Consider the following 25989-nt stretch of genomic DNA (forward strand, 5'->3'; position numbering starts at 1 on the left):
TGCAATAACTTTAATGACTAGACCCAAAAAACATGCCTTAATGGATGGATATTAACTTGGAGGGAATTCTGTAGCAGAATGTCCTAGGGATCTGTTTTGTTCAACATTTTTATCAATAACTTGGATGAAGGCATACTTGTCAGTGCTTATTAATTTTGTAGATGATATGAAGTTGGGATGGATAGGTAAGACACTGGAGGAAAGGGAATCCAAAAATATCTTGACAGGGTAGAACAATGAGCTAAATCTAAAAAGAAATTTAATAAGGAACTCAACTCAACTCCTGCATTTGAGTTAAAAATCAACTACAAGTAATCAGGATGAGTGAGGCACAGTCTGACAGCCATTCACTTGAAAAAACTGAGGCACTTTGATATGCCTGGAAGCTCAGTTTGAGTCAACAGTGTAATATGGCAATCAAATTAGCTAATGTAAACTTCAGCTGTATTAACAGAAATATAATATACAAACCACAGAAGATGATAAAAAATCCCTTAATGCTTCCTCTCTTAGTAAAACAGTGAAAGTAATACAGTTGATCCATGGGAGTTGGGTAGAGAAAAAATGATGTATATTTAGACTCTTTTAAGAGAGATGAAGAAACATTCTACAACCTCTACCACTCTTATCAAGCCTACTTGCACCCCAGGTATTTTAGGGGTGAGTATTCTTTGGGGAAAAGGCATAGACACAAAGAGACAGAAGACAGATCTATCTGTGTGTGTGTGAGAGAGAGGAGTTGGAGTTGGAGTTGGAGAATTTTATCAGTCCCATGTATTTCAAAGCTATGAGATCAATGATGAGCCTACTTGAAATATGAGTATGCTAATAAGAAATGACGAAGAGTTTGGTTTCAGAAAAACCTGGAAACACTTATGGGAACTGATGGAGAGAAGTGAGCAGAACCAGAAGATCACTATGCACAGCAACAGAAATATAGATGATCACTGGGGATCATCAAATAAATGGTGATCAGCTATGAAAGACTTAGCTAATCTGATCAATACAATAATCCAGGACAATTCCATAGGACTTGTGATTAAAGTACAATCCAAAGCCAGGGAGAGAACTGATGAAGTCTGAGGGTAGATTGAAGTATGATTTTCTCACTTTATTTTTCTTACCTTTTTGTGATATGGCTAATATGAAATATGTTTTGCGTGATTCCACATGCATAACTGATATCAAATTGTTTATCTTCTCAATGGGTGGAGCATAAAGAGAATTTGGATCTCAGCATTAAATAAAAAGATTGTTTAAAATAAATAAAAATAAAAAAAATCAATGGGCATACTACCAAACACATTATCAACACAATTTGTTAGATCAATATCAACATGTTCAAGAATGTGCACTACCCAGGGAAATCTTCAGTTCGATAATGGACATACAAAAAATTATTAATTAAACTGCCAAGCAACTATACCATCCATTGAAATTTTTAGCTCCATAAAAAATATATAAGTTCTATTAAAATGACTATAAGAGGGGCAGCTAGGTGGCGCAGTCAGTAGAGCACCGGCCCTAGAGTCAGGAGGACCTGGGTTCAAATCCGGCCTCAGACACTTGACACATGTACTAGCTGTGTGACCTTGGGCAAGTCACTTAACCCCAATTGCCCTGCCAAAAAGCAAAAAAAAAAAAAAAAAGGTTCAAAAAATGACTATAAGAAAAAATATAATTTTTACAAATAGCGAAAAATAAAAAAGCACAGAATTATTCCTGGAAAGAGGATTATAATGGATTAACTAATGCCCTAGCCCTAACAGTCTCTTCCTGGACATGAGGGCACAGGGATTTCTCATCTCCTAGCAGAAGAAAAAAAAAGATGAAAGGAAAAAGGAAACATACTATTCATTACTTCCTTGTCCCTCAGAAAAATAGCTTTCACCACCTTTACATGTGGAGAAACTGATGCCCACACCCTGTCCCCAAGTGTTTGAGCCTTCAGAAAAGTGTATAGATGGAACATAAAACAGTCAAAAAACTGCTCCCTTGTGGTCAAAGGGAAAGAAAGAGAAGATAACCATTAAATACCTGTCTTTATCCCTAACTGTGCAAGTCAGATTGGGTCACAGTCCTAGTCATGTATCTTCCAGCCCAAGTTCAAGGTTGTTCTGAGCTTCTCCCCTCAAAGATAAGGCAATGCCTTCCCATGTATATTCCAAGCAGTGCCAGATAACAGACCAATTTCAAGTGAGAGGGACCTGAGCCATTAATGTGCAATAAACCTCCCGCTCAAACCAAATCCACTATGAACTTCCTATGCTTGCTAGAGCTAAGTGAGAGATATGGTGTCCTACCCTTTTTAATAGCTAACTGGTACCAGTTGTTAACTAAGATATTATTAGGGATTCATAGAGCTAAGGCAGCCTTCTTCCAGTAGTCTATAGGCTTCGATGTGTTCTAGTACTTCCACCCCATTGGAACCTGCAGTTACACCTGGATGAAAGAGCTTAAAACCACAAACATTATCACTTTACTGGCAAAGAATAAAGAAATAGGAGGGGGAAAGAAAAGCCAGATTTCTTCTTACCATATTATTCTATTATACTTTATTGGGAAGATAGCTAGAAAACCACAACACTTGGAATGTCTGACATGTCTTTGAAGGAGCTATTTTGGAGGTCCTGTAATGTGAAAAATCAATAGGTCAATGGTAATTTGTGACTGTTACTTTGAACCTGAAAAGTCCTTGTGGAACATTTCTCTTAGAATATACTTCCTTCTAGTAGTTGTTAGAGGTGCTGTCACCATAATCAGATGACATATGGAATACTGTAATTAGGTTTGGATATGACTCTCAGGAAAGACAAGCTGGAATAAATCCAGTGAAAAGGAAGCAGTACAATGAGGGAACTCAAAAATCATGTTAGTTGAGAAATGTTTAAGGGACCTAGGTATGTTTAGCATGGCTAATAAGGTCATATTACAAAAATGGTTTAAGTTTTGAAAAAAACCTTTCTTCACAATCACTCTATGAAGACATAGCTCAAATATTATTGTTATTTTAAACTAGAGCTATGATTTCATTGGTACTGGGGAATTCCACTGGAGAAATCCCCTCTACCAGTAGAATTGGGCTAGTGCTCTGGATTTTATCATCCTTGAGGCTTGCCTGAGGGCACTGATAGGTTAACAAGTAACTTTTAGGATTACATAACCAGTATGTATCAGAAGTGAGGCCTGAACTGATAGCATCCTGACTCTGAAAAAAGTCTCTACCTAGGATACTTTTCTGACTCTCCTCCATATTTTACAATTGATGAAACTAATAATTAGGTATCTTAAATGATTGTCCAGGGACAGCTAAAGCCAGTAAACATCAATGCAGGGACTCAAATGCAAGTATAATTCCATGGCTAATTTAACCATCACTTTTTGGATACCACACTGAAGTGTGTGTGTGTGTGTGTGTGTGTGTGTGTGTGTGTGTGTGTGCATGTGCATGCAGGGGAAAAGAAATATGGTGATTCAGTCAATCAGTCCTATGTGGCAAGTATTATGCTAAGCACTGGGAATGCCAAGCAAGGTGAAGAAAATCCTTTTCCTCAAGGAGTTCATGATATAATGGAGAAGAAAAGATACAAACAGAGGCCTGCAAACAAAGTATATACAGGATAAATTGGAAATAATCAAGAGAAAGAATGTATTTGAATTAAGAGTTGTCAGGAAAGGCTTCCTGGAGAAGATGGAATTTTATCTGAGACTTTGAGGAAGCCAGGGAAGCCAGGTGGGGAAGATAAGGAGGGAGAGGTTTTGGAGTTAGGAGAGGGAATATCTTATCTGAAGAACAAGGAAGACAGTTGGCACTGGGTAGAGGGGTATGTGGGAGGAAGGGTTGGAATTGAGAGGTGAAGAAGATTGGAAAGACAGGAGACGGGTAGATTATGAAGGGCTTTGAATGCTAAAGAGAAGATTCTATATGTGACCCTGGAAGTGATAGGAAACCCCTGGAATGTATTGAATAAGGGACGGACATAGTTAGAGCTTCACTTTAGGAAGATTACTTTGACAGATAAGTGGAGGATGAGCTGGAGTGGGAAGAAACTTGTGGCAAGGAGACCAACTAGAACACTATTGCAATAGTCTAGGTGAATAGTCCAGGCATGACGTGACAATGACCTTCCTGGACAAGGGTGGCGGCAGTGTCAGAATATACGTATTTCAAATGTTTGAAGGGCTGTCATGTGGAAAAAGAATTAGACTCATTCTGCATAATAAAGAGGTGAGAAAGAGAATTATGAAGAATAGGTGCAAGTTACAAGGAAGAGAACTTCAGTTCAATGAATAAGAAGAACCTTCTATCAGTCAGAGCTGTCCAACAATGGCATGTATCTTGGCTTTGGAGATAATGGGTTTTTGTCACTGAAAGTATTTTAAGTAGGGTTAGCTAATCACTCATCATGAACTTTGTAGAGGTGGCTGCATGGGTTTCAAATATTAAGAGAAAATATTTTGATTTTCATGAACAGGAATCCAAAAGGGAATAGTAGACTAAAGAGTCTCAAACATCATTAGTATTTAAAAGCTGACTTATAGGAACTGAACTTTTACTCTTTGTCTCAAATATGACATAACATCTCAAAATTTCAAATGTTTGAAGGAGTATCAATGGGAGTTTTTAACTGTCCTTTAATGATAATAGCCAAGAAATCTGGGTCTAGAGTCAGGAAAAGTTGAATTCTAATCTGGCTTCAGATACTTACTAGCTGCGTGACCCTCGCAAGTCACTAACCTCAAATTGCCTCAGTTTACTCAACTGCAAAATGGGGGAAATAATAGTACCTACCATGCAGTGTTGTTATGAGGATCAAATGAGATATTTATAAAATGCTTAGCCCTGTGCCTGGCACATAATAGGCACAATATGAATGCTTCTTCCCTTTCCCTTCCCTTTCAAAATAGGCCTGGTTCAAAAATGGATCAAAAGTTGAACCAGTCACTGATTTAATCACCTTAATCCATGTTCACTAAGTATGTATGTTTCTGAAGAGGCATTTATGACTTGAAAATAAATTATGCTTTCCCAAGGCCATATAACATAAAAATATAAATAATATTTTATATGCGAAAATGAGGCCACAAAATAACTGGTAGAAGATAATGCAATGTGGCCACTAATCCATAATGGAGAGCACAGTCTTGGTAAATTCAGGTCTGTATGTTCACATAGAATTTACATCAGCCCATTTTATTCTGGGAAATAAAATCTATATGAAGGCTAAAAGAATTGTGATGTTTATGATACCCAAATAAATAATTTAAAACTTTGTTATTTTCAGTAACAATTTCTAAAATATTCCAGTGAGGCCCCATAGGCTTGGTCAAATTGCACTAACAATGACACCAAAGTATACATTATTTAAACCAGACAGGCTTACAAAAGAATTCTAGAGAACAAATTAAAAGGAGGAAGAATATCCATTTAAATCCATATAGTTTAAACAAACAAACAAAAAAGAAAACCAGTAACCCTATTCTAACACTTTGAGGAGCTGAATTACCTGGAAAACTTCCAAACTTATCTTTTTCATGATTTAGAGTTATAGAAATGGATTTAAAATTTGTACTCATGACTATTACTTTATTTTATTTATTCATTTTGGGTTGTTCCTTGATATGTAGATATGCATTAGTCCTTGTGCAAACAAGAAAACATAGACCCGGAAACATTAAAAGTTATTTTGATTAATTTCATGCTGAAAATCCATAAAGAGAATATACCTCTGTTGACATTAAGTACAGTGTATGCTTTCATTTAGTTATGAGAGATTGATAGATATATATGAATAAAAACTGCAATAAATACATGCATTTGTACTAGTAGTGGAAGTATATAAACCAAAGAAATGGCAGATCTGTCCAATATCTAGCAAATAAATAAAAATTAAGAAGTGAGGCAAAGTGGACTGTATCTTTTTTTAAAAAAAATCCAATTGATACTCTCAACAAGCCTACATAGAAGGCGTCAAACAATATTTTTAGTTTCCTAAGAGATAAACCAGGATACATATTAAATCCACTATTATTAGCTTGAGTGTTTACTCCATATCTCACCAATGATCCTTTAAGAGTTATTATAAGGAGTCAGGGGAAAGGTGAAGAAAAGGCCATAGGTCTTGCTATCTGATCATTCAGAAAACATTTCTTAAGCACTCTGGAAGAAGCAATATCCTAACCCCTCTGCAAGTTAGGCTAGATTTTCCTTAAAATGTATTGTGACTTTTCTTAAGACTTGGTTGGATCAGGAGACTAAAATCTCAGACTATTGAAATCACATCTTCATCACCTGAGGAAAACGTAGCCATAGAGAGCTTGAGGGCATTCTAATGCTAGGCTGGCAGAAGCAAATGGGGAATGCAGTCAAGTTAGCTGAACCAACTTATGATGCCCTCAATGCCTGTTCTGTGTTATTCTTGTCTCCAATTAGCCCTAAGTAAATACAGTTTTTGTTCAACCAGTTAATAGACATTTATTGAGTATCTGCTATGTGCCAGGCACTATACTAAACACTAGGAATAAAAATACAAATAAAAACAAAGTTGGTTCTGTCCTCAAGGAGCTTAGAATCTAACAGGCAAAGACAACACACAAAAGGAAGCTGAAAAGCTAGGGGGGAAATAACTGCCACTGGGATATGGTATTGAGTTCCAAAGAAATAAAAAAAAACAGTGTAGCTAGCAGGAAATTGTGAGAAAAACTGTGCTGAGCTCTATCTTTAAATAGAAGTCCTAGAGCCCATGGCCCTATTTTCTAAAAGGTACTCTTGCAGGGGGCAAAGGGTACTAATTGAATGTGAGTACCAACTACATTCATTCTTATAGCATGATGAGATTTCCCAGTGATGAGTTTCCTGGGGAAGAAAGACATGTTGAAGGAGTCGAAAGAAGTTCAAAATGTTAATGTTAAATGATTTACAAGTATCTAATTTTGTTCCAATATTGAATCTAAATGAACAGAGTACTGACTTGAGTCATGCTTGAGCTGGAACATGCATTTACTAGGCTCAGAACAGAGCATTGTGCTAAGCATTACAGATACAAGGAGAAAGTAAAAACAGTTCCTTCTCTTGAGGACTTTGCATGCTAATGTAATTCTAAATTGTTTGCTCTTAAATTATGTCTCTTTGCATACTTTATACCAAAATCCTATATTATTACCTTGCTTTCTCACAAGGGTATTTCCTTAGAATGTTTGTAGGCAATAAATGTCTCGCCTATAGCATCCAAGTGTTCAAAACATTAGAGGATAATATATGAAGATCTGTAGCAGGCTTCAGAAGTCACATAGTCCAATAGTCATTTCACAAATGAGGAAACTGAGGCCCTAGTGCATTAAATGACTTGTTCAAGGTCATACAGGCGGCAAGCATGAATCAGGATTTGAACTTGGGTCCTCTATCTATGGAAGAAGCAATATCTTAACCCCTGTACAAGTTAGGCTTTTTTAAACAAGTTCTCTTTCCACTATACCACACTGCCTCTCTATTGAAAGCTGAATCCAGTGACTGATCATGGTATAGAGGTGACTTTAGGGTCTCAAAGCATATTAGTGTTCTGATGGGTCTGATGAGGCTGGTAAGGCTTTCTATATGGATAAATGACAAGCTGTGCATCTCTTGGCTGAAGACTAGTCCCTTTCCTTTCCATATTTCCAATCTTACTACCTCCAACACTTGGATACTACAGACTAAACATCTATCAAATAGAAAGATTTTCAAGAATTTATCTCATTTTGGAGAGGTTCATTGCCAGGATGTTGACCACTAGGTATGAATTTTTTGGTCCTGGTAACTTATAAAAACCTATGTTAGTGAAGGAACAAAGAAATATTGGTGAATTCAAGAATTATGTATCAAAGTTTGTGTACAGAATTTGAAAGCATTCAAGAAAACTAGGTATTAGTAAAGAAAAATATGGAATAATAGCAAGGACGATGTTAAATTGTGAGAGAAGCACAAGTGGAGATTCAGCAGTTTTCAAGGGTGTTGCACAATTTCCTAGCTGCTGAGTCAACATATTTTAAATTGGTAATTCAGAAATCCATCCTCTTCTTAGAGCCTGTCTACTGCTGATCTCAGCCCTGCTGTCCATTTCCAAAAGGAAGAGACAGATAAAAGGAGAGAGAGAGAGAGAGAGAGAGAGAGATCACTTAAGACCAAGAAAAAAGAGGACTAGGTTAAATGAGGAACAGTGAAAAAGAATTAAGTGCATAATGCTATGAGAAATTGGAAACTGAACGGGCACAGAGAAACAGAGGAATCAAAATGATTGTCAGAGCTATATGGCTGCCATGAAATTATAAGAGTGTTCATTGGGGAAATGAGATGCATGATAATACCTTGGAGGAGCTTGTGCCTACATGAACTTAGGGGAAACCAAACTCCTTTCATAGATGCACGATAAAGTTCAAGGAAAGCACTAGCAGTCCTATAAAATTGAGCTGGGTGCTCAAACAATACTGTGTGAGGCTAAGGAACATCTGCCCCTCACACAAAATAGAACATAGCTATTGAAATGCAGAGGCAGAGGTTCAGAAAATGTGTGGTTGCTAGAAAGAAAAGAAGAAGTAGCTATAGCTAAGTTGCTTAAGTGAGTAAGCCATTAACTGATATTTTCCATCTTGAATACAAAAGGAGTGATTCATTCTCAGCATCAGGAAAGGCCTGCTGCTGGTGATCTGCTCTGGCCACTTTTTTCTGCTTTGACAAGGCAGGTGATTAATCAATTAAACGTAATATTCTTCACAGTGAGATGTTTGTAGGGCTGCATTGAGATACCTCCCCATGCAAATGTAGGTTTGTGTGAGTCTTTGTGGCTTCCTTGGAGCCCGCTCATTCAGGTTTGTGTTCTAAGATTTGGCACATCTGTGAATTCCACAGAGAATGTAGGGAATTACCAAAGGATACCCATTGATTTGTTTCTATTCGAGGACAAGAAAAAAAGGTCAGGGAGCTAGTTAGAGATGGCCAGTTTATGAGTGGAAGAACCTATAGAGGAAACCTGGTTCCTGACTGGATTTTAGCACAAAGACACCCACTATGATTAGTACTAATCTATGGAAATTGAAAGTTTAAGAGCCCTCACACAGTAGAAGGAATAGATTATGAGGACAATACATAATAATATAATCTATATTAATAAATAATTGTATTAATGCAACCTGAGCATAGGTGCTTTCAAAGGAAACATTTGTACTTAAATTTTTACAGGCAACATGAAGTTTTTCCTAATTAACTCCACACCATCATGATCTTTTCTCCTATACTGTGTTCCTTAGAACAAAGGTTCTTAACCTCGAGTCTGTAATTTTTTAAAATATAAATATTCTGATAACTAAAAATTAATTTCCTTTTTATTCCTATATATTTTAATTTTATGTATTTTCAAACATCATTTTGAACTCCTTAGTATGATGTTTTTAAATAGGCTTCGGTAGACTGCTAAAGGAACTGCAATACATAAAATGTTAAGAAAGCATCACAGGTGTGTGTGTGTGTGTGTGTGTGTGCGCTTGCGTGTGTGTGTGTGTGTGTGTGTGTGTGTATGTGAAAGAGAGAGAGAGAGAGAGAGAGAGAGAGAGAGAGAAAGTGAAGTTGAATGGAGTGTCCAGAACTTTGACTGGACTGGCATAGAAAATTCTAAAGACCAAGACCTTGTATGAGGTTGTAATCCCCTGAGGATCACAAATCTAGCATGTATCAGAGGCTAAACTTGAATCCAGGTCTTCCTGACCTACAGTTTTATACCTTGCTGACTCAATACAATCTGTACCATATACTTACATATTGATTTAGAATTACATTTTAGCTTTATATATTAAAACTTTCGTAATAAGATGATGTTTCTTGAGACCAGGAATTAGGCCATGGTATATATCTTTCAGAGTATCTAGAATAGTGGTTGACACATAATTGTTTGGTTGGTTATTGTCCTTTATTCTTGAAGAGGACAAAATGACATCACTATGTTGGGGTTAAGATAGAGTGTATCTCAGTGTGGCTGATCAGAACAATATGAGTTCAAAGGCTCTGTAATACTTCAGTCACAAATAGTCCAATGGAACATTTGGAGTGCAGGTATCTCTAAATGTGAACATCTCCCATTTTTTTGAGCTACTTCAATTCTGCTTTGCTCATAAAGCACAGTGCCTTCCTAGATGCAGGCACTCTATGCTGGGAAGTCATGTGCCAGTGTCTCCCATTCCAAAGTTCTTCCAAGAGACCTTGAATTGCATTACTTCTTCTGGCCTCCATGTAAGCACCTGCCTTATGTAAGGTAAAATACTTTTTAAGCACATGTATGTTTGGCATTTGAACAATGTGGCCACCCTATAGGAGTTGCTCTCTCTGCAGCTGAATTGAATGCTCAAAAAAGAACTTTAGTGTCTGGTAACTTATTCTGCCAGGTGACCTTCAGAATCTTCCTAAGACAACTTATAGAGAAGTGGTTGTTCTACTAACGGCATTGATAGACTGTCCAGGTTTTATAGGCAAAACAACGACATTGTAGACCTTGAGTTGGGTAGGCAGTCTAATACTTCTTCTCTCCCACTTTCCTTCAGGGCCTTTCAAACACTGGGCTATCTCTAGCAATGTGTGTGTCAACTTCACTATCTGTGGACATTCCTCAAATGTATACTGCCAAGGTAAGTGAATTATCCACAGCATTCATAACTTCTCCATTTGCTATAAGTGATAATTCCATATATGGATGGTATGGTGCTGGCTGTTTGAGAACCTCTGTTTTCTTGGTAGACCCATAATAGCCACTTAATCAAATATTATTATAGTTGCTTCTAATTATGAACATTTACTTCAGCTGAATTCATGTTTCTTTTGGTCCATTGTTTTTTAGCCTGACCAATCTGATCTCCCTACATCTCTTGAGAGCAAAAAGATGATATGTAATGAGACTGGATTTGGAGGGGCACCCTGTTCTGTTACTCACCCAAAAGAGAAGAGCCAGCTCAGTTCCTTTTTCTGTCTGAGGTGAGCGGCCAAGTTGGAGATGATGGCCGTAAAACTTAAGTGTAGTTATGATACCACACATGCTATAAATTTTTGTTATTTGGCTGCTGAAGCATCTTTTTTATTCATTTTCAATGATTGTTTGGAAATGTTCATTTCTTTTTAAAGGTTAAAAAATAATTTTATTTTAAAAAAATGAATTACAAAATAAAGCTTACCAAAGTACTTTCCAGAATCTCACATGATATGAGCTAATGCTATCATTCTCCAGGTTTCAGAACAACTGAAATTTATCTCAAAATTTGCATTGTAAATAAAATAAAATGTCTGACTTCCAGTGGTCATAGAAGTTGAATTTAATTGTTTTCTAGTAACATCACATTTGAACGATGAAAGGCAAAGGGTTTGACTATTTGTAACCCCCTGCATGCACAAAATACACATAAAGTTTTAAGCACGGTGGCTACCCAGAGTCCAGTGTTGCATTCAGCCTAGAGCCCAGAGCATTTAATTCTTACCTTAGGAAATACAAATCCTTCTAACAAAAGATAATATTGCTAATAGCTTACATTCATTGGGTGCTTTAAGGTTTGCTAAGTGTTTTGCCCATGTCTTCTCTTTTTCATCAATACACCTATAAAGTGTTATTATTATCCTCATCTTACAGATTAGAACAGAGGAGCTGTAATGGTAAGCAGGGTGGGACTTTTTCCACTGTTTTCTCTTTCAGAATGCTAAAGTAATCAAATGTCTTTGATTAAGTCTTGCTAGGTGCTAAGCCCCAGGCCCACTCCCTTTTGCTGATTTGGTGTGAAGCCTTCGGGTCCTAATAAGGGTATATAAACTCAGAGGTTCGCACTCTTGTTTGGGACTCTCACTCACTGAAAGAGTGTTGGTGTGGAGACTCTGGGTAGCCGTTGTTTAGAGCCCCCACCAGATGTGGGGCTTGAAGCAACCCAGATGTTGTTGCTTCTCTAGTAACTATGTATTGCTATGGATAGACTGGTTTGTGTTGTTCGCTCTGTTTATATTGTCTCTGTTTGTAATTTCTGTTTGTATTTGCTCTGAAGTTCAGGGTGCTGGCTTTTCCCCCTGAACTAAGTGAATTATGTATCTATGTTTTATTAAAGCAAGATTGTTAACCCCTTGCTTTCCTTAGAAAAGCAGATCAAAGAATCTGTGCTGGCAGCCTTTCTGTGTGCTGGTGTTATTGGCCTTACACAGCCACAGTAGCGGCAAGCCACATTGTTGTTAGAGAGGCTCAGAGTGACTTGTCCAAAGTTATACAGCTAATAATTGTCTGAAGGGATTTTGAAATCCAAGTTTCTTTGAATACAAGGCTCTACCATCCTATACTGTCTCTGAACAGTATGGGGAACTTATAACGCATAGGTACAGATTGTGTGTTCATTATAAATGCAACTTGGATACCCTAGCTTGATTATTCAGTTTGTAAATCATCCCAACAGCTTTCATTTTTTTCTCCTCTGTTTTGCTTTTGGGTTATTTTACCAGAATTCTGTAATAGTTCATCAGAGAATGGGAAGGGATAGGATGGGGAGATGAAACTTAAATCAGGCAACTTTGCTATACATTATTCACTATAGTAAAAAGGTTTGCTGGCAGAGAAGGCTTAAAATCTATTTCTAGTGTGTGCTTTTCTGTCTGTTGCTAGATATCAATTTTGTAGGCCCCAGTTAACCATGAATGATGAGTTAGTTGTAGCAATCAATAAATGCTGAGTACCTAGTACTCTTCTAGGCACTGTATTCTACTTTGCGGTGGTTCATAACCAGCAGGGTACTGCAACATGAATTCAAAGAGTTCAAAATTGAAAGTGTAACCTGATTTTTACTAATTCAGTGGAGGTGAGTGGACTTAAACTCTGTTTAAAAGAAAGTGAATTGTTGAACTGCCAACCCTCTATCAACAACACTGTAGTCCCTTAGTTAAAATTTAAACTTTCAAGGACAGCTACATTGAGCTCCAAGAAATTCCACAATTTATTCAGTTTTACATGGTCAGGGTGGGATTGGCCCATATAAACTGAGGGCAGATTAGGGTAGTATTGGGAACAAAACAAGCAAAAATGAACCAAATCATGGTTCCAAACATTAAAATGGTACTATTTAAATAAATAAGTACCTATAGTACTTTATTGGAACACTATGTTAGTCATTTTTCTCAATTGAAATACATATCCATGCACGCGCACACAGACACACACATGCACAGACACATACACACATATTCACTACACCATGTTATCATACATACATGTAGCTGTATGAGATACCACAGTATAGTGAATAAAGTTTTGGGCTCAAACCCTCAAGATTCAACTTCAAATATTGCCTATGACACTTAATAGATGTACAATTCTAGGCAAGTTACTCAAAACTCTCTGTGCCTCCGGCAAGTCCCTAGGACTTATACAGTAGGTCATAAACAGCTTTAGATCTGCATCAGTAACCCACAGGAGAAACATATCCATGGGACAAAATCACAGATTCTGTATGTGTTTGCAGACAAATGGACAGAGTCCCTCCTCTAAAGAAGCTTAAATAATAAGCATTGGCAAAAAAGTAAATTTTATAAAGATGTTTGGATGAAAAAAATATCTAAAAGATAATGAAAGTACACTGTGAAAGCATGGTTACTGAATGCATCCAAAAAGTGTCAATCAGAAAACAGAAAATTAGTTGAAAATAGGGGCAGTTTTTGTTTTCTTTTTTGACTGATGTAATACCATTGTGTGTGTGTGTGTCTGTGTGTGTCTGTGTGTGTCTGTGTCTGTGTCTGTGTGGTGCTTTTAAAGCTTAAAAGTGCATTAAGACTTTTGGGACACATGTAGGAGTATGTGTGTGTGTGTGTGTGTGTGTGTGTGTGTGTGTGCGTGCCATGCTTGTGTGTATGGGTACACATATGCATTTTCAGATAGGTAGATAGATATCTGAAAGTGCTGATAATTAATAGAAAGAACATTGGACTTGGAACTAGAAAACCTGAGTTCAAATCCTATATTGACACTTATTTAGGCATACGCTTTTGAGTGAATATAGTGCTAGACTTGAAATCAGAAAACTGTGAGTTTTAATTCTGATTAAAAACCTTCCTTAGCTGTGTGACTCTGCTCAAGTCTCTCAGCTCTTCTAAGCCTCAGTCTCTTTTTCTCTACCTATGGGAGTTGTACTCAGTGGCCTCTAAGTTGCCTCCCAGTTCTAAATCTCTGGAAATACTCTAAGCCTGAGTACCTTTACCAACCCATTTTCCTCATCATTTTAATTTAATTCATTACAACAAGCATTTACTAAACACCTACCATGGGCACATGCAATTGAAATAATAATAAATTTACTACATAACTTAAACTATTCTCATTGGTAAAGTGCTTTGTACGTTGCAGTATTATAAAGAAGGAGAGTTTTGAGTTTTTTTTTTTACTTCAGTGTAAGGCGGTGGCATTGAGATATCCATACCCAGAGTAATTAGAGTCTGATTAGTCTGAGAAAATATCATTGGGAATTGCTGTAAGTCTCCCATATTCACCTCCAAACAACCATAAAATACTGCCGCAAAACAAATGCCAGATCAGCAGAACCAGAAAAAAAGATGAGGTGAAACAATCTTTTAGCCCAAGAAATTTGGAAGATCAAGAGGAAAGATATGTCTCATTTGGGTGAAAGAGAGGCACAGCCTAAGACAGGAACTGTCCCAGCAAGCCAGCAACAATCCCTACCTCAGCAAACCAGCAAGAGATCTTGAGGACCCTTATGGGGGAGCAGGGAAATGCCAACACCAGGACCCCCACATGCCTCAGCATAGCCAAGGGAACAGGTAGATGCCAGCTCTGAAAACTGCCACAGACTTCAGCATAGCCCAGGCAAACAGGCAACCTCCATGGATTTCAGTGTAACCAACCCAATGGGTACCTAAAAAACAGGCAGCTACCAGCCCTGGGTCCTGGCATGTGCTTCAGCATAGCCCTGGGCAAATAGGCAACCTCCAGCTTCCAGGTCACTAGGTGTTTCAGTGTATCCCTAGGGAATACAGAAACACCCCACTGGCCTCAGCACATGCCAGGCACCAGCACTAGGACCCCAACTTAGCACCAGGTAAACAGTCAGACCCATATAGCCTCCAGCGGTACCAGCCACCCCTCATCCCACTCCCATAACTCAACACCAAATATGAGGGTCTCCCATGGGCCTCAGGGCAACATCAGTGCAACATCAGGTAAACAGCCAGGGCCTGTAGCCACTGGCACAAGAAGTTTGTGACAGTACTACCCCGGGAGCAGGGCTAAAATTTAAAAAAAGGAAAAAGACCAAAAAAGATAAGCTAAAAATAACAAAAAAGAATCTGACTATAGAAAGTTATTGTGGTGACAGGGACAATCAAGACACAAACTCAGAGAGGACAGTAATGCCAAAACACTGATGGGCAAAACTGCAAACAAAGATAGAAAGTGGTCTCAAACCCAGAAAGAATTCACGGAAGAGCTCAAAAAGGAGCTTAAAATCATACAAGAGAGTAAGAAGAAAAATTAGGACAAGAAATAAGAGTGATGCAAGAAAATTATTGGAAAAAAAGTCAACAGCTAGGAAAAAGAAAACAACTGCTTAACAAATAGGATTGGCCAAATGGAAAAGAAAGTGCAAAGGCTAATTGAGGAAATCAACTCCTTAAAAGTTAGGATTGGGCAAGTGGAAATTATTGACTCTATCAGACATCAAGGATCAATCAAATAAACTCAAAAGAATGAGAAAATGGAGGAAAATGTAAAATGCCTCATGAAACAACTGACCTGGAAAATAGGTCTGGGAGAGACAATATCAGAATCATCGGACTCCCTGAAAGTCATAATTGAAAGGAGAACCTGGACAGCATCTTTCAAAAAATTGTTAAAGATAACTGCACTTATATTCTGGAACCATTTCTGTTTTTCTTTTGTCTACTCCCTTCCTTGGCCCTCTAAAATCCCTGATATAATTGACAGAAGTCTTTTCATCCTAGGCTTTTCTCACATTTTTCATTTTCATGGTGGTCACCAAAGTCTAGCTTTCCTCAGAAAATGCTGCATCTCTGGCCACTCTCTTAGTTTGGGGATGATCTTACTTTCCACTTTCACTTTCAGGTCTTCTCTTACTGTCACTCAACAACCTGTTCTACTCTGAAGTTTGTCTATACCTTTTCTAGATGCTTGTCATTGCTATCTACTGATATCCATGCTATTTCTTCTTACTTCTTAAGGAGTCTAGTGTCTGCCTCAAAGTTCTTCTCTACATCCCATACTCTAACCATTAGGGACCTCAGTTTTGATTATGATGTCCGTTAAAACATCTCAATCACACTTCTCAACATCTCTGACTTTAGCCAATCATAAGGGATTTTGTCACATCATTAACCCAAACTGTGATGTTTCAATGACCTTGAACTCAGAAATTCCTCTTCCCAATCATCTTTCCTGTTCTTCCATATCCTTCAATGTCTTACACCAATTATAGCTGTTTTTCTTTTTTATATTATTTTTTTCTTTTTTATTTATGCAATAAAATGGACATTTCCATAACATAGTACAACATAAAAGGTGATTGCACATGAAACTGCAAATTTACTATGCACAACTTGCTATTCCTTTCAAATATAATACAAAATTATCATATAAATTTCTTTTTTTCTTCCCTTCCCTCCCCCACTCTAGAGATGGCTATGAATTATAGCCATTTTTTAACCTCACCAAAATCTCTTATTAAATTTGCTTTTCAGTGTTCTTAACCTTGAGGCAGGTGTGGAAGAGAACTAAATATGGAATTTTAGAAGTTACCATAAGAATGTCCCAATTCCCAAGACTTCAGGCTGCTTCATACTCAAGCAATGAGAAGGTGACAGTCAATAATTTGAGCTCTTACTCTCCTTGAGTCAAGCAAATTTTGAGGCATGTCTCAATAAATTTTAAGGAAAAACTAGCCTGATTGGCATCTGGGGAAGTAACTAAAATATTGCCACTACCAAAGAAGTGATGCATTCAAGCTGCAGAATGAAATATACATAGTGTAGGACCCTAGTGCAGGAATTTGTTTTGCTTGAACATAGACATTGGCTACAATAGTTTTGGTGGTATTTTTTTTAAAAAAATTAATGGTAAAGGTGAGGAGAGAAAACTAAATGCATGTAAATTGAAAAAATAAGTTAAATAAAAGTTCTATAAATGGAATTAAATTCTAAATCTATAAAGAAAAAAAATCCTGGTGGGGAAAAATGAAGAGTTCTTTAAATAGGTGAGTATAGATGCATAGGGAATTTATCAGAAACTGAAAATTTTTAAGTCCTATAGAGAGATGTATATAAGTGTGGGCAACAGGTGATGAATATAAAATCATGGTTCTCTCTTCTTAATGCACACATTTTAATTTAAATGGACTAATGAAGCTGTTACCTATTGTCTTTGTCCTTAGTTCTCTTAGTGTCAAGGAAATCATGTCATCATGTCAAGGACATAGTAGCAATGCTCCCAACTTGTTGAATAGGCTCACTTTATTTTACTTAAGAGAGATAATGAAGAGATGTAAGAGATCATAAGGAATGGATGAGTGATGATTTGCATAAATGGAGTAAGTACCTCCATTGATGAGATAACATTGAAGTAGGCAGTTTTCTTAGGCACATGTTGTTTATAGGTTTTTCTTTTTATTATTGAAAGAAATAAAGTTATCATCACCTATGTTCAGTCATCAGTCATCAGCTAAATCAGCTATGTTTAAATATATAGATATATAACCTTTTATTGCTGTCATTAATCTCTTTCAAATATAAATATAAAATTGGGAACCTTGGGTCAAAGGGTATCAAGAATTTCATCATTTTATTTTATAATTTCATATTGCTTTTCATGATCATTTGACCAACTCAAAGTGCCTACAGTACTGAATTGATATGTCTGTTTTAAGACAGTCAATATAAATGTGGGAAATCTTTTTCTCTTACTGTTTTTGGCAGTTTGATGGATAAAAAAGTGGTTTTTGAAATGGTTTTACATTGTATTATCCAATTATTAGCATTGGTTGCTGACAGTTTTTGTTTCTTCTTTTGAAAACCAGGGGTACCTTATCTTTTGGGAATGGTCTTCAGCCTTATAATATCAATTCCCTACAAAGTTTTGAATGAAAGACTTTAATCAGGAATGTTTAATTTAAATATTTTCCCCAGTATTTATCTTCTTTTTTTCTAGCTGCATTCAGTCTTTGTCAAAACCTAAAAATAAACATTTCTAATTACTAGAATAACCTGATTTGTTTAGTAACAGAATTTTATATAAATGATGAATTACGAATTCACCATCTATCCACAATTATGAAAATTATAACTTTTTACTTTTTATAATCTTTATGTTGCATGATACTTTTTTTACATTTGGATCATTGGGTGTTTGTCATATTGCTAGTCAGTTTTCCCACAAATATTTATTAAATAAAGTGCTTGTTCATAGCAATTTGTCTTGTTGGATTTATAGATTAGAATGTTTTATTACTGGAGGTGGGGGGGTGGGGCGGAGCCAAGATGGCCGCATGAAAACAGCATCTTACCGGAGCTCTCTCACAAGTTCTGTCAGATTCCTATAAAAAAGTGCATTTGAGCAGATTGGAGGGAGTTAGAAACAGTGAGAATTCTGATTGGGGCAAATTTCCCAGCCAGGAGAGTCTGAAAGGCCAAAGGAAAGAATCTATGGGCTAGGAGAGTGCCCGGTGTGCAGAGCTGCTCCAGACAGGACCAAAGCAGAAACAGCTAGCCGGAAAACCTACGTGGGAGACAGGCTGGGAGAAAGCTGGGTGCCCGAAACCAGCGGAGATCCCCAGGCCTCCCAACACAGGATGGCACTATGTGGAAGCAATGAGAGGCAGCACAATGCCACCGACCGTGAGATACCAACTACTGAGGCTTGCAGCCCAAAGCTATAATATGCTTTTTGAACTTCTGGGAAACATAATGGCCAAGTAAACGTCTCTAATCCCTTCCCTCCCCACTCAGAGAATTCCTTGGGGGGAAGAAAACGCTGGAATAGAGGAGACAGAAGTGGGGCTTCAGGGGCCGAGTAGTGGGAGTACCTGAGTCCCAGAGGGGCAACTAACTTGGAAAATAGATCCAGCAGAGACAATTTAAGAGTTATTGGTCTACCATAAATCCATGATGAAAAAAGAGCCTTGACAGTATCTTCAAAGAAATTATCAAAGACAACTGCCCAGAGGTCCTAGAACCAGAGGGCAAAATAGTCACTGAAAGAATTCACCGATCACTCCCTGAAAGAGATCCCAAACTGAAAACTCCAAGAAATATTATAGCCAAATTTCAGAATTACAAAGTCAAGGAGAAAATACTGCAAGCAGTCAAAAAGAAACAATTCAAATACCATGGAACTACAGTCAGGATCACACAGGATCTTTCAGCTTCCACTTTAAAAGACAGGAGAAATTGGAATATGATATTCTGAAGGGCAAATGAGCTGGGACTACAACCAAGGATCAACTACCCAGCAAAATTAAACATTAAATTTTTCAAGGAAGGAGATGGACATTCAATGAAATAAGGGAATTCCAGACCTTCCTGATATAAAGGCCAGAACTCAATGGATAATTGGATTTCCAAATACAAAACTGAAGAGAGACATCAAAAGGTAAACAGGGGGAAAACCCCCACAAATCTTATTAATCAATAAGGGCAAATTATTTGCATCTTCATACAAAATTACATTGTCTTATGTATGTTTTATATGTATACATATATATGTCAATCTTGAGAATAGTACAGCTATTATGACAGTTGAAAGGGATACACATAGACTGTGAATGTCTGTATAAAATAACTGATATAAGGATAAAAAACATAATTAAGAGATGTAAAGGGAGGGCTTTGAGAGAAGAAGTAAGGAGGTAGTAGAAAAGGGTAAATTACACCAAATGAAAAGGCACAGAAACACATTGTAGTAGAGGGAAAGAAGGGAGGGAGAAGAGCAGTATTTGATCATTACTGTCATCTGATCTGGTTCAAGAAGGGAATAACATACCCTGATAAGTATGGAAATCTAACTTGTCCTACAGGAAGTAGGAGGAGAAAGGGGGGGAAAAGGGAGGGGGGTGGTCAGTAGGGAGGGGAGAAGTAGCAAGTGGGAAATGGTAAGACAAGGGAGGGGAATAAAGAGGGAGGGTAAACTGAGGAAGGCAGCAGTCAAAAGCAAAACTTTGTTGAGAAGTGGAAGGGGAAAGGGAGAAATAAAAGCATAAACAGGGGGAAATAGGATGGAGAAAAAGACACGGATAGAAATCATAACTGTGAATGTGAATGGGATGAACTCTCCCATAAAATGGAAGCAGATAGCAGAATGGATTAAAAACCATAATCCTACAATATGCTGTTTACAAAAAACACATTTGAAATGGAGTAAAATGTATTGTGCCTCAGCTAAAGTAAAAACAAAAGCAGGTGTAGCAATCCTAATCTCAGACAAAGCAAAAGTAAAGATAGATTTAATTAAAAGAGATAAGGAAGGACACTACATCCTGCTAAAAGTCACCATAAACAACGAAGCAATATCATTGTTTAACGTTTATGTACCAAGTGGTATGGCATGCAAATTCTTAGAGGAGAGGTTAAGTGAGTTACAGGAAGAAATAGACAGCAAAACTATGATATTGGGAGACCTCAACCTTCCCCTTTATGAACTTGATAAATCTAACCTCAAAATAAATAAGAAAGAAGTGAAGGAAGTGAGCAGAATTTTAGAAAAGGCAGATATGATAGACCTCTGGAGAAAACTAAATGGGGATAAAAAGGAATATACTTTTTTCTCAGTGGTACATGGCACATACTCAAAAACTGACCATGTACTAGGGCATAAAACCTCACAATCCAGTGCAGGAAGGCAGAAGTAGTCAAAGCATACTTTTCAGATCTTGATGCAATAAGAATTATTTGTGACAAAGAACCATGGAAAAATAAGCTAAAAATTAATTGGAAACTAAATAATCTAATTCTAAAGAATGAGTGGGCCAAAGAACAAATCAGAGAAACAATTAATAACTTCATTGAAGAGAATTAAAATAGTGAGACAACATATTAGAACTTATGGGATGCAGCAAAAGCAGTTCTTAGGGGAAGTTTTATATCTCTAAATGCTTACATGAATAAGATAAGAAAAAAGGAGATCAACGATTTGGGCATACACCTGAAAAAGCTAGAAAAAGAACAAATTGAAAATCTCCAATTAAACACCAAATTAGAAATACTGAAAATCAAAGCAGAGATTAATAAAATTGAAATCAAGAAAACTACTGAATTAGTAAATAAAACAAAGAGCTGGTTTTATGAAAAAAACCCAATAAAATTGATAATCCTTTGGTCAATTTGTTTAAAAAAAAGAAAGAAGAAAATCAAATTACCTGTATCAAAAATGAAAAGGATGAGTTCACCTCTAATAAAGAGGAAATCAAAACAATAATTAGGAATTATTTTGCCCAATTGTATGCCCATAAATTTGACAACCTTAGAGATATGGATGAATATCTACAAAAACATAAATTTCCCAGGTTAACAGAAAAGGAGGTAAAATTTCTAAGTAACCCCATCTCAGAAAAAGAAATTGAGCAAGCCATCAATGAACTACCTAGGAAAAAATCTTCAGGGCCAGATGAGTTTACATGTGAATTCTATCAAACATTTAAATAACAATTAATCCCTATACTTTGTAGACTATTTGGGAAAATAGGTGAAGAAGGAGTCCTACCAAATTCTTTTTATGACACAAATATTGTACTAATACCCAAACCAGGTAGAGTCAAAACAGAGAAAGAAAATTATAGACCAATTTCCCTAAAGAATATTGATGTAAAAATTTTAAATAAAATATTAGTAAAAGGATTGCAGCAACTTATCATGAGAATAATACACTATGACCAGGTAGGATTTATTCCAGGAATGCAAGGCTGTTTCAATATTAGGAAAACGATTAGCATAATTAACCATATCAACAACAAAACTAGCAAACACCATATGATCATGTCAATAGATGCAGAAAAAGCTTTTGACAAAATGCAACACCCATTCCTATTAAAAACACTAGAAAGCATAGGAATAAAGGGAGCCTTCCTTAAAATTGTAAATAGCATATACCTAAAACCATCTCTAAGCATTATTTGTAATTGGGATAAGCTAGATGCATTCCCAATAAGATCGGGGTGAAACAAGGATGTCCATTATCACCCCTACTATTCAATTTGGTACTAGAAACATTAGCTGTAGCAATAAGAGGAGAAAAAGAAATTGAAGGAATTAGAATAGGCAAAGAAGAAGCTAAATTATCACTTTCTGCAAATGATATGATGATTTACTTGGAGAATCCTAGAGAATCAAGTGAAAAACTACTTGAAATAATAAACAACTTTAGCAAAGTTGCAGGATTATAAAATAAACTCACGTAAATCCTCAGCATTCCTATACATTACTAACAAAGCCCAGCAGCAAGAGATAGAAAGAGAAATTCCATTCAAAGTTACTGTAGACACTATAAAATATTTGGGAGTCTATTTGCCAAGACAAATTAGGCCAAGCTAATATAATAAAAATGACAATTTTACCTAAATTAATCTCTCCATTCAGTGCTATACCAATTGAACTACCAAAAAATTATTTTACAGAGCTGGATAAAATGATAACAAAATTCATCTGGAAGAACAAGAGGTCTACAATATCTAGGGTATTAATGAAAAGAAATGCTAGGGAAGGTGGCCTAGCCATCCCAGATATTAAACTGTACTACAGAGTAGCAGTCATCAAAACTACCTGGTACTGGCTAAAAACAGAGTTTTGTATCAGTGGAATGGGATAGGTACGCAAGATGGAGAAGTCAACGATTATAGCAGTCTCCTCTTTGATAAACCCAAAGAGGTCAGCTTCTGGGCTAAGAATTCACTATTTCACAAAAACTGCTGGGAAAATTGGAAAATGGTAGGGAAGAAACTGGGCATAGACCAATATCTTACACCATATACCAAAATAAAGTCAAAATGGGTTCATGATTTAGGAATAAAGGCTGAAACTATAAGCAATTTGGGAGAGCAAGGAATAGTTTACCTATCAGATTTATGGAAAAGAAAAGAATTCATGAACCAACAAGAGACAGAGAGCATTACAAAATGCAAAATGGATAATTTTGATTATGTTAAATTGAAATGTTTTTGTACAAAAAAGCCAATGCAACAAAGATTAGGAGGGAAGCAGAAAATTGGGATAAAATCTTTACAACTAGTGTCACTGATAAAGGCCTCATTTCCAAAATATACAGGGAACTGAACCAAATTTATAGGAATACAAGTCATTCCCCAATTGAGAAATGGTCAAAGGATATGAACAGGCAGTTTTCAGAGGAAGAAATTAAAAGTATCTATAGGCATATGGAAAAATGCTCTAAATCACTACTGATTAGAGAAATGCAAATCAAATCAACTCTTAGATACCATCTCTCTCCTGTCAGATTGGCTAAAATAACAAAACAGAAAAATGATAAATGCTGGAGAGGATGTGGGAAAATTGGAACATTGTTACATTGCTGGTAGAGTTGTGAACTGATCCAGCCATTTTGGAGAGCAATTTGGAACTATGCCCAAATGGCTATAAAAATGTTCATACCCTTTGATCCAGCAATACCACTTCTAGGGTTGTATCCCAAAGAGATAACACAAGTGGGAAAAGGATTCATATGTACAAAATTATTTATAGTAGCTCTTTTTGTGGTAGCTAAGAATTGGAAATCAAAGGGATGCCCATCAACTGGGGAATGGCTGAACAAGCTGTGGTATATGAAGGCAATGGAATACTATTGTGCTATAAGAAATGGGGATGATACGGACTTCATAACAACCTGGAAAAATCTACACGACATAATGCTGAGTGAGCGGAGCAGAGCCAGGAGAACATTATACACAACCACAGATATAAGGATTCTGTGAGGACTAACCCTGACAGACTTTGCTGTTCTCAGCAACACAATATGCAGAGACAGCTCCAAAGGACTCATGATGGAGAATGCTATCTACATCCAGAGAAAGAACTATGAAGTATGAATGCAGATCGAGGCACACTTCATGCTCACCTTTTTCTCCCTGCCCCCTTTTTTCTCTCTTTTGCATTTGTTGTTGGGTTGTGTCTTTTTTTGTTTGGTTCTGTTTCTTCCTTATCATGATTCATTCCATTGGTCATAATTCTTCTCCACAAGTTGACTAGTGTGTAAATTAATTCAATGCGAAGTTATATGTGGAAGTTATATGGGATTCCATGCTGTCTTGGGGAGGGAGGGAAGAAAATCTGGAACTCAAAATTATGTAGAAACGTGTGTTGCAGAACAAAAATGAAAAAAGAATGTTTTATTACTTCTAAGTATCACTTTTTAAATATGTTTCACTGTTCCTATTTGCTATTTTCCAGTATTAGAGAGCGTTGATAATTATCACTTTACAGTATAGTTGACATATGATGATGTGACAAACTCTTCTTACCTACTTTTAAAGTCTGATTCCCTTAATATACTTGATATTTTGCTCCTTCTTGTGAATGTTATTATTTTGTAGAACTTGTTTTGGTGCACCCTTGTTTTGATGAATTTAATATTACTATTAGAAAATAATTTGGGAAATATTTTTTCACCTTTCGTCTTATTTCTTCTTCTATTTCTGTATTTATAAGTCTTCTGTCTCAGCAGATCAACTTTCAAATATTAAATGATCATGTTATTTTAAATATTTCTCATTCTATCAATTCTTCATGATTTTGTTTTAGTTAATAACATATAGATATTCTAATGACCTGAATTCAAATCCTGCCTCAGACACTTAATAGCTGTGACCCTGAGCAAATCACTTAACCCGTCTGAGCTTGTTTCCTCATCTGTTAAATGAAGACAATAGTGACTCCTACCTTGTAGGCTTCTCATTAGTTTCTAAGGAGGTAACTCATGTAAAATATGTCATAATACTATGTGAACGTTAGTTTTGTTTATTCCCTAAGATTTTCCAAGCAGACCACTATATCATCTACTAATCAGTACTATTCACTCTAAATTCTTAGTATTTTCTTGGGTACTTTTCACGTCTCAACTCAGCTCTTATCCCTCATTGCCACGTATTATAATTATATTGGGGCATATTTATTTTCCCTTGTAGAACAAAAGCTTCCTAAAGAAAGTAAACATTGTATTTTGTCTTTTTTACATGCAACCCATAGCATAATGCCATACAAATACTAGATGACTAATAAATGCTTACTAAATTGCAAATAATTGAATGTAAATACTTTATCATTAATTCATCAGTTAATCATTTTTGCAGAATTCAGGTAAACATTTAAATGCTTTTATTTTTTAAATGAAGATAGAATATATTTAAGGAATATTAATATTGTTTTGTAACCCAAAGGCTCAATGGAGACATATATGGCATAAAGCCTGCAATATGTATTACCCACATTGACTTGAGCTCAAGGAGCAGTTGAAAAGATTCTTTTTTTTAACATTATATTTTTAAATTTTTTTTGTATGTTGTCTCCTTTTTTTTTGCAACTTTTTTTATTCATTTAGTTTTCAGCATTGATTTTCAAAAGAGTTTGAATTACAAATTTTCTCCCCATTTCTACCCTCCCCCCCACTCCAAGATGGCATATATTCTGGTTGCCCCGTTCCCCAGTCAGCCCTCCTTTCTGTCACCTCACTCCCCTCTCATCCCCTTTTCCCTTCCTTTCTTGTAGGGCAAGATAAATTTCTATACCCCATTGCCTGTGTATCTTATTTTCTAGTTGCATGCAAAACTTTTTTTTTTGTTTTTGAACATCTGTTTTTAAAACTTTGAGTTCCAAATTCTCTCCCCTCTTCTCTTCCCACCCACCCTCCCTAAGAAGTCAAGGAATTCAACATAGGCCACATGTGTATCATTATGTATAACCCTTCCACAATACTCATGTGGTGAAAGACTAACTAT

Source organism: Trichosurus vulpecula, chromosome 1, assembly GCF_011100635.1.
Source record: "Trichosurus vulpecula isolate mTriVul1 chromosome 1, mTriVul1.pri, whole genome shotgun sequence".
Taxonomy (NCBI): domain Eukaryota; kingdom Metazoa; phylum Chordata; class Mammalia; order Diprotodontia; family Phalangeridae; genus Trichosurus; species Trichosurus vulpecula.